The sequence below is a fragment of the Lepidochelys kempii genome, chromosome 6, assembly GCF_965140265.1.
Source record: "Lepidochelys kempii isolate rLepKem1 chromosome 6, rLepKem1.hap2, whole genome shotgun sequence".
NCBI classification, from domain to species: domain Eukaryota; kingdom Metazoa; phylum Chordata; order Testudines; family Cheloniidae; genus Lepidochelys; species Lepidochelys kempii.
In genome coordinates, this window is record NC_133261.1 from 3,102,167 (window position 1) to 3,111,424 (window position 9,258).

At 44.5% G+C, this 9,258-nt stretch overlaps 1 pseudogene; it reads left to right on the forward strand.

Annotated features, from left to right (window-relative positions):
* Window positions 1-7,865: 7,865 nt before the first annotated feature.
* Window positions 7,866-8,805, forward strand: LOC140913730 (olfactory receptor 5AR1-like; annotated as a pseudogene).
* Window positions 8,806-9,258: the final 453 nt, after the last annotated feature.

The following is a 9,258-nucleotide window of genomic DNA, read 5'->3' on the forward strand; positions in this document are numbered from 1 at the left end:
GGGGTTTTTGTGACCCAACCCGTCACACAGAGTTTAGGAATAAAATTGCAAAACAATGTGTGTGGGAGGGTGGGGAGGATGAGGGGAAAGCAATGGACGTGTTGTTCCTTGACTTAGGAAAGCTTTTGACACGGTCTCCCACAGTATTCTTGCTAGCAAGTTGAAGACGTATGGGCTGGATGAATGGACTATAAGGTGGATAGAAAGTTGGCTAGATTTTCAGGCTCAACGGGTAGTGATCAATGGCTCCATGTCTAGTTGGCAGCCGGTATCAAGTGGAGTGCTCCAAGGGTCGGTCCTGGGGCCGCTTTTGTTCAATATCTTCATAAATGATCTGGAGGATGGTGTGGATTGCACCCTCAGCAAGTTTGCAGATGACACTGAACTGGGAGGAAAGTTAGAAACTCTGGAGGGTAGGGATAGGATACAGAGGGACCTAGACTAATTAGAGGATTGGGCCAAAAGAAATCTGATGAGGTTCAAAAAGGACAAGTGCAGAGTCCTGCACTTAAGATGGAAGAATCCTATGCAGGGCTACAGACTAGGGACCGAATGGCTAGGCAGCAGTTCTGCAGAAAAGGACCTAGGGGATACAATGGACGAGAAGCTGGATATGAGTCAACAGTGTGCCGTTGTTGCCAAGAAGGCCAATGGCATTTTGGGATGTATAAGTAGGGGCATTGCCAGCAGATCGAGGGATGAGGTCATTCCCCTCTATTCGACATTGGTGAGGCCTCATCTAGAGTACTGTGTCCAGTTTTGGGCCCCACACTACAAGAAGGATGTGGAAAAATTGGAAAGAGTCCAGCGGAGGGGAACAAAAATGATTAGGGGACAGGAACACATGAGTTATGAGGAGAGACTGAGGGAACTGGGACTGTTTAGTCTGCGGAAGAGAAGAATGAACGGGGCTTTCAACTTTCAACTACCTGAAAGGGGGTTCCACAGAGGATGGATCTAGACTGTTCTCAGTGGTACCAGATGACAGGCCAAGGAGTAATGGTCTCAAGTTGCAGTGCGGGAGCTTTAGGTTGGATATTAGGAAAAACTGTTTCACTAGGAGAGTGGTGAAACACTGGAATGTGTTAACTAGGGAGGTGGTGGAATCTCCTTCCTTAGAAGTTTTTATGGTCAGGCTTGACAAAGCCCTGGCTGGGATGATTTAGTTGGGGATTGGTCCTGCTTTGAGCAGGGGGTTGGACTAGATGACCTCCTGAGGTCCCTTCCAACCCTGATATTCTATGGTTCTATGATTTTATGAGATCACAAGAACCAATGGACTTTAATTGCACCAAAGGCGGTTTAAGTTGGACATAAGGAAAAACAACCCAACAGTGAGGGTAGCTAAGGATTGGTATAGTTTCCCAGTAAGTTTGTGGAATTAACACCGTTGGAGATTTTGAAGAGGAGGTTAGAGAAACACCTGTCAGGGATGGTCTAGATAATACTGAGTCGTGCTGTGAGTGCAGGGCAGGGGAATAGATGAACTCTCAAGGTCTCTTCCAGTCCTATTATTCTATGATCTCACAAGGAGCCCTGCACTGGGAGGAGGGGGGGACGCCAGCCTGAGCTGTGGGCAGGGCAAGGAACACTCACCTGCCTCCACTTGACATTCATCTCCACTGTGCCCCCCACCACATGCACACACATAGTACCCACTGCACACGAAACACACACACACACACAAACAGAGTGCCCACTACACACACATAGTCTGACACTGAGCTTGATCAGAATGCAGAATAATCTCTACTGGGAAGCTGGGATAGCTGGAATATTTCCAACGAGCCTGAACAAAAAGAACCGGAGGGGATTCTGCTGCCGTGGCAGAGAGGTAGGACTAGATTTCCCAACTGGTCTTTTCCATCAACAGCTTTTCTGAGGCCTGGTTTATGCTTAAAAATTAGATCAACAGAGCTCCATCACACAGGGTGGGGAAACTTTTCACACCCTGTGCAAGGCAGTTAGCTTGTACTGACCCTCCGTGTAATTTTTCCATTGACCTAGCTACTGCCTCTTGGAGACGTGAACATCCCAATTACTGGGCTAAAAATTACAAATGGAAGGCCCACCACTGCCTCCTACAGTGGCTATGTTGCGGTCGGTATCAAAATCCTCTCCCCTCACATTGTTTTGGGACAAAGCTTTTAGGAGTATTTGAAACACATTTATTAATAGTTAATGGTCAATCGAAAGGTATTGTTCTTGACAGTAAATTATTAGTCCAGAAGAAATTCACTCATTTCTAGACACCTTTGCGTCCCAACCCTGGGAAATTACTTAAAGAGACATTTGGAGAGGTGACCAACAAATAAAGTGGAATCCAGTTACCTCCGTTTTGTATTGTGTTAAAATGACCTAACAGGAGAGACAGCGATCCAGGCCAGCTGATGATCTGGCCGTCTGTGTTGCATTTCCACAAGGAAAGACACGGCAACAACATTAATTGCATATGCTGTGCACACCTGTTGTCCTGGGAGCAAAGATGCTCCAGGGAGCAAATTTCAAAGTCATGAAAGCCAAATTTAACCTCTGCCGCCCAAGGAAGCAGCCCCAGAGGTATGAAGGGTTAGCAAAGAGCAAGGGTTGGTGCGGTTAGCAAAGAGGAAAAGATTCGACTCTTAGTCTCATTTTAGGGTTTTGAGAAGGTTCTGCTTCCGTCCTCAACTCCTTGTAAGTGAAGAGAGGAAAAAGAAAGAGATACCATGGGCAAACAAGTCAGTTTCAGAGCACTTCAGCCTTTAATTGAAATGACATTCATGAGAGGGGAAGGAAGGAATTATGCTGAGAGTAAAAATTTCTGAACATATTTACCTATCAAAAGAAGGAAAGAGCTTTGCCAAGGGAGGGACAAGAATGATGGAAAAGGAGGGAAAAAATTGCTTTAATAGGAAGGGGGAAACTCCCCCATCGATACAGGGAATGTCTATACTATGGCCATTACATTGACTCAGCTATGGTATGTAGCAGTGTGGTAGTCTAGATGCTTTCAACATTTATGGAAGGGGTTTTTCCTTCAATGTAGTTAATCCATGTCTCTGAGAGGCAGTAGCTCGATCAATGAAGGAATTACACTGAGGGTCAGTACAAGCTAACTGCCTCGCACAGGGTGTGAAAGTTTCCCCACACTGTGTAACAGAGCTCTGTTAAACAAATGTTTAAGCATAAACTGGGCCTCAGAGAAGCTGTCGATCAAAAAGAACAGTTTGGAAATCTAGTCTTATCTCCCTGCCAGGTGTTTGTCAAACCTCCTCTTAAAAAATCTCCAATGGTGGAGATTCCACAACCTTCCTGGAAACTTCCTGGAAAACTGAAAAGTTATTTCAGTGCTTAGCCACCCTCAGCATTGGGATGTTTTTCCTATTGTCCAATCTAAACCGCCCATGCTGGAGTTGAAGTCCATCGGTCATTGTCCTATCCTTCCCCTACTCCCACATTGTTTTGCAATTATATTATTAAACTCTGTGTGACGGGTTGCGTCTCAGAAACCCCTTTGGGACTGCCACCTCATGTGCCTAGACTACCTCTGAGCCTGTTTTCCCTGCCAACTTGGGACTTCAGTACCTTAACTGGTATGAGCCAGGTACGATTGCCTGCTGCAAACCCAGATCCAAGTCTGAACCACTTCCCGCACGAGCTGCATGCTTAACTGAAAACAGCTATCTCCAGCACTCAGATGCCCAGCTCCCAATGGGTTGCAAACCCCAATAAATCCGTTTAACCCTGTATAACATTTATACAGAGTAAACTCATGAATTGTTCGCCCTCTATAACACTGTTTGCCCCCTCCTCGGTATTACTTAATAAGTAAAAAGTGATATTATTAAATACAAAATGTAGGATTGAAGTGGTTCCAAGTAATAACAGACAGAACAAAGTGAATTACCAAACAAAATAAAATAAAACATGTAAGTCTAAGCCTAATACAGTAAAACCAAATGCACGTAAATCTCAGTTCCAATAAGCCTCTTTTACAGACTAGACTTCCTCCTAGTCTCGGTCCAGCAATCATGCACACCCCTGTAGTTACTGTCCTTTGTTCCAGTTTCTTTCAGGTATCTCCTTGTGGTGGAGAAAGTATCTTTTGTGCCAGCTGAAGACAAAATGGAGGGGTTTCCCAGGGGGTTATATACTCTCTCTCATGGGTGGAAACTCCTTCCCCTCTCCTATGCAGAATCCAGCTCCAAGATGGAGTTTTGGAGTCACATGGGCAAGTCACATGTCCATTCATGACTCAGTTTCTTACAGGCCGAAGCCACATTGCCAGTGAGGCTCAAATGTGGATTGGTGTCTCTCAAAGTTCATTTTAGCTTAAGTGTTTCTTGATTGGGCACTTACAGAGAATACTCTTTTCTCAAGAAGCTGACCAACTGCTTCACTGAGGCTACTTTAAATCAAACCAGTATGTAGCCAAAATTCATAAATTCAAATACAAAAATGATACATGCATGGAAATGGGATGAATACATCCAGATTATGGTAACCTTTGAAGAGATATGTTACATGGCATATCTTGCATTAAACATATTCCAGTTATGTTATATTTACATTCATAAGCATATTTCTACAAAGCATTATGGGGTGCAACGTCACACTCTGTTTCAAGGACTATAAATTATATGAAATAAATAAAATTAACAAAAGAATAGGGAGGGAGCTGGCTTGCTCGCTGTTGGTTATTTCCACTTGTGTTCAAGGAAGCAGGACTTTGCGTCCATTCTTTGAAACCTCTCCCCTAAGGATTAGACCAAAGAATATAGCTTACCTGGGTCATCAATTTTTCCTCCTAATCCATTCGATCCTGCAATGCCTCACAGGTTGGCACCGCCTAGGAGAAGGGGGAACCAACATTCCCTGGAGCACTGATAATACCAGCCAAGCCTACACACCTGTGGGGGATATTTTTTATCATAGTGAAGAAGAGAAGAGTCATCACTGGACCTGCCAGGGATCTCCTTGTGGGGAGGTGATGACCATAATGTCCTTGTGTATCTGCAGCCATGGATCAGAGCATGGGCCTATCCCTGTGGTGAGCTCACCATTTCATGTCAATCAAACACTACAGTCAGTCAGCACCACACCTTTGGTGTTATTGGGATATTTCCTAGGTTGGTGGCTGTGACAACCCAGACTAATCAGCAGCTGTGTCACACTGACCTGCAACCTTGCAATGCCTTGCTGAAGTGGCTTCCACCTGGGTCACTCACAAACAACCGTCTAGCATTCAAATCACACCCTGAGCATGTGTGTGTAACTGCAGCCTGGCCAGGAATAATTGGATTACACTCAGGCTCTCACCACCCTTGGTTATACTGCAGGGTGACCCCAACACACTCCGCATTCTTCGATTTCCCTCCCGAAATGTACATCTTGTCCTGCCCAGTCCTCTCCTGGACAATACAAGCTACATTGTCCATTATTTCTTTAATAGCACTAACATGCCTTCAACTTAGTTTCTCAGATACTTCTATTGAAATTCACTGGATTAGATAAAATAACAAAACAAAGTTTATTGACCACAAAGATAGATTTAAGTGAGTGCAAATAAGGAGGCATGGAAGTCAGAGATGGTTACAAGAAACATAAAGCTAGAATGCAACTTGTGACTAAGTTAACAAATGATATGACATTCAAAGCAAAAATTTCCTCACCACATGCTTTCAGCAGTCTCACTGACCAAACTTCTTAGGTCAGGACCCCTCCCCCAGTCCAATGGCTGCTTCCTTTATCCCTTCAGATGCAGTGAATCAATTGGAAGACAGAGAGGGATGCCTTGGGATGTCTGCCCCTTCTTTTTATAGTCCTTCCCCCCCTTTGAGAAACATTTCCACCTGGTTACCAGAAAACGAAATATCTATGTAGAAAGATGTTCTCTGTTGCTGTTTCCTCACCTTTTTTGGGCTTCGTTGGTTTCCCTTCCTGCTTGATGACTCTGATTATTGTTCAGATCCAGAATTAACCAGCACAAACATTTCTTTGTTTAAGACAAACCAGTTTCCCAGCCTCACCTTGGAACATGTATTAATAACATGATACAGTGTCATCTTATAACTTCACATACATTATAAAAAATATTAATATATACGACGACAGCATGACTATTTGTAGTTGACTCATAGATTTATTTAGCATTTTACAGCTGAGCTCCGTGTGCAGATAATATGCATGCAAGTGGAATAGTTTTGTGAACTGCAGAAGCCCGTAGCATGCTGTGGCTTCCCCCTGAGCTCCTCTGGTCATGATGTCCATCAAGCAAAATGAGTGAACCTACATTCCCTACCTTGGGGAGTAACCTAGCAAGGGAAGGACATAGGATACCGTGGTGATTGGCATGCTATAAAGAGCGAGATAATCTGGAGTACTCTTACATGTCTTATAGGTTTTACATTCCACTTATTGGGGTCAGGACAATGAAGTGATTCTGAAACCAGGAATGACTGAGACGATATAATCTGAAGATGCAAACACTTAGTACATTTCACCTGTATCTGACTTTCTGTTCCTTTGATTCCAAATTTCTTGCTAAGGCTGGTTGAAAATTTTTCTTGAGAAGTTTTTTTGATGGGAAATTGGATTTTCTATTTAACTACATTTTAAAGAAATTATCTTTTCCCCAGAAATTATAAACCTTCCATCAAAATACCAAACACCCCTCCTCCCTACACCATGGCTGTGGGACTCTGGTGATGTTCCCGGGCAGCTCAGCAAGAGGAGAGACCATCATGCACCATGGGCGATATTGTCCAGCCTGGGAGCCTGGCCCAGGGAAGAGATTGGTGGTGTGGAGTGTCTGAGGAACCCCAACGGTACTTCCAAGTCGAAATATTAAGTTTTTAGCTAAAAGATTTTGGTCTCCACAAAAAAAAAAACAAAAAAACACCCTCTGTGGATCAGCTCTTCACAGTACCCAGGTTGCACTGAAAACATCAAGATGAAATATACCCTTAACCTCATACTCTGTAACTCTGGTAGAAATTGCATCATTTAATAACACAGTAAGAAAGTGTAGGTCAAATTAATCCCCAGGGCACCAATTACACAGAGGGTGGCTTTGGTTCACTGAATGCATTAACTCGGTGTTGTGTCTCTCTGAGCTCAGGTATTCCCAGTTGCTTCAGGAACCATGTCCCATCATTCACACATCTCAGCACACCAGCACATCTCTCTCTCTCTTCTCAGCAGGTACATGCTATAGTCCTGAATTAGAGTCACAGACACCACGGGGATCAGCAGGTATTAAATTCCAGACCTCCAGCACTAAAAGCCTTAGTCCCAACTCCGACCACTTCAGCGAAAGGAGCGACCTCCTTGGTTGGAAAATATAGGCAATAACGTACATAGTTACTGAAGCCAGGGCTTCCCATTCTGTCTTTGGGTTTTCATACAGGCTCAAGTAAATGCCAAAAAGCGTAATTAGCACAGTTAGTAAACATTACCTCAAACCAACATGCCAAGCCATAGAGCTCCCCTTGCCCAAAGAGGGTAGAAAGATTGATACTGCTTTACTCTCACCTCTTCTTCCGCTAACAAATAATCTCATCAGACTGGGATGATTTTCACTCTGATTCTCTCACAGCAGAGTCACTACTTGCTGCTCGGATTAGTGAACAGGAGTGTTTGTGTGGGGGGCATGATTAACCTGCGGGTCATTGTGTTTGCACAGCGTGTGCATTTTATCGAACACCAGGAATGACCAGCTGTGAACATCTGGCTCTGTGGATAAGCCCTTCCCGGAGCGGGTACTGATGTCCATTGAGAAACTGATCTCCACTTATCTTCACTTACTGCATTACAGAGAAGGGAGAGGTTTTCTGCACCACCATCTGCCCATATTTCTGTAGCAGCCTGATCTCTGTTGAGAGGAGATGGAAGAGGGAAATCACGCGGAGGTGACTGAGTTCATTCTCTCCGGACTGACAGAACGTCCGGAGCTACAGGTCCTCCTGTTTGGGCTTTTCCTACTGATTTATGGGGTCACCCTAGTGGGGAATGGGGGGATGATCTTGTTAATCACAACTGACCCCCGACTGCACACCCCCATGTACTTTTTCCCCAGTAATTTGTCTTTCTGTGACCTCTGCCTTTCCTCAACAATTTCCCCTCAGATGCTGCTCAATTTCTTAGCCGAGAGGAAAAACATTTCTTTCACTGCCTGCGCTGTCCAAATGTCTCTCTCTATCACCTTTGTAGATTCTCAGGGTTATTTGCTGGCTGTGATGGTGTATGACCGTTATGTGGCCATCTCTAATCCACTGCTCTATACAGTCACCATGTCCAGGCAGCTTTGTAAACAACTGGTGGCTGGGGTGTACGCTCTGGGGGTTTTGGATTCAACGATATTCACGTGTTTTACATTTTGGCTGTCATTCTGCAGCTCCAACATCATCAATCATTTCTTCTGTGACATCCCCCCACTGTTGGCGCTCTCCTGTTCTCAAACCCGCATCAGTGAGAATATGATGTTTACTTTCGCGTGCTGCATTATAATGAGCAGCTTTATACCTGTCCTCCTCTCCTATGTCTATAGTCATCTCCGCCATCCTACAGATCCGCTCAGCCGAGGGCCGGTGCAAAGCCTTCTCCACCTGCACTTTTCACTTGACCACTGTGGCCCTGTATTTTGTTACCCTCTTCTTCATGTATTTACGTCCCACCTCCAGCTATTCCATGGACATGTACAAAATAGTCTCCGTGTTTTACTCGCTGGTTATTCCCATGTTGAACCCCCTCATCTACAGCCTGAAGAACACGGAGGTGAAGGACGCCCTGAGGAAAGCAATGAATAAACTCTTTACCAATTCTTGAATTTGTTTACCTCTGTACTGGTTTAGTGATGGGGAGTGGAATCAGGTGAATTCAATTCCCAGCCCATTGCAATGTAATTTCACAGAGCTCATGGTAGTATTGTTCATTCTTGTATTATTATCATTATTAATTTGTTAGTATGCCAACAAGGTCTGCAGGCCCCAACTGAGATCAGTGGACAAAACCTGGGGAAGACTCACAGGGCAAGAAAAAGAGAATGATTTTATAAGCTGGTGTCCAGGGGCATCCACCTAGAAGGAGAGATGTTCAACTTCACGTCTCAGGACATCGGATGTCAGTTCCAAAGGGGTTTCTGTGACCGAACCTTTCACACAGAGGTAAGGAATAAAATTGCAAAACAATGTGTGGGGAGGGGTGGAAGTGGGGGGTAGGAAAGCACAAGAACCAAAGGACTTCAATTGCACAAAGGGCAGTTTAGGTTGCACATAAGGA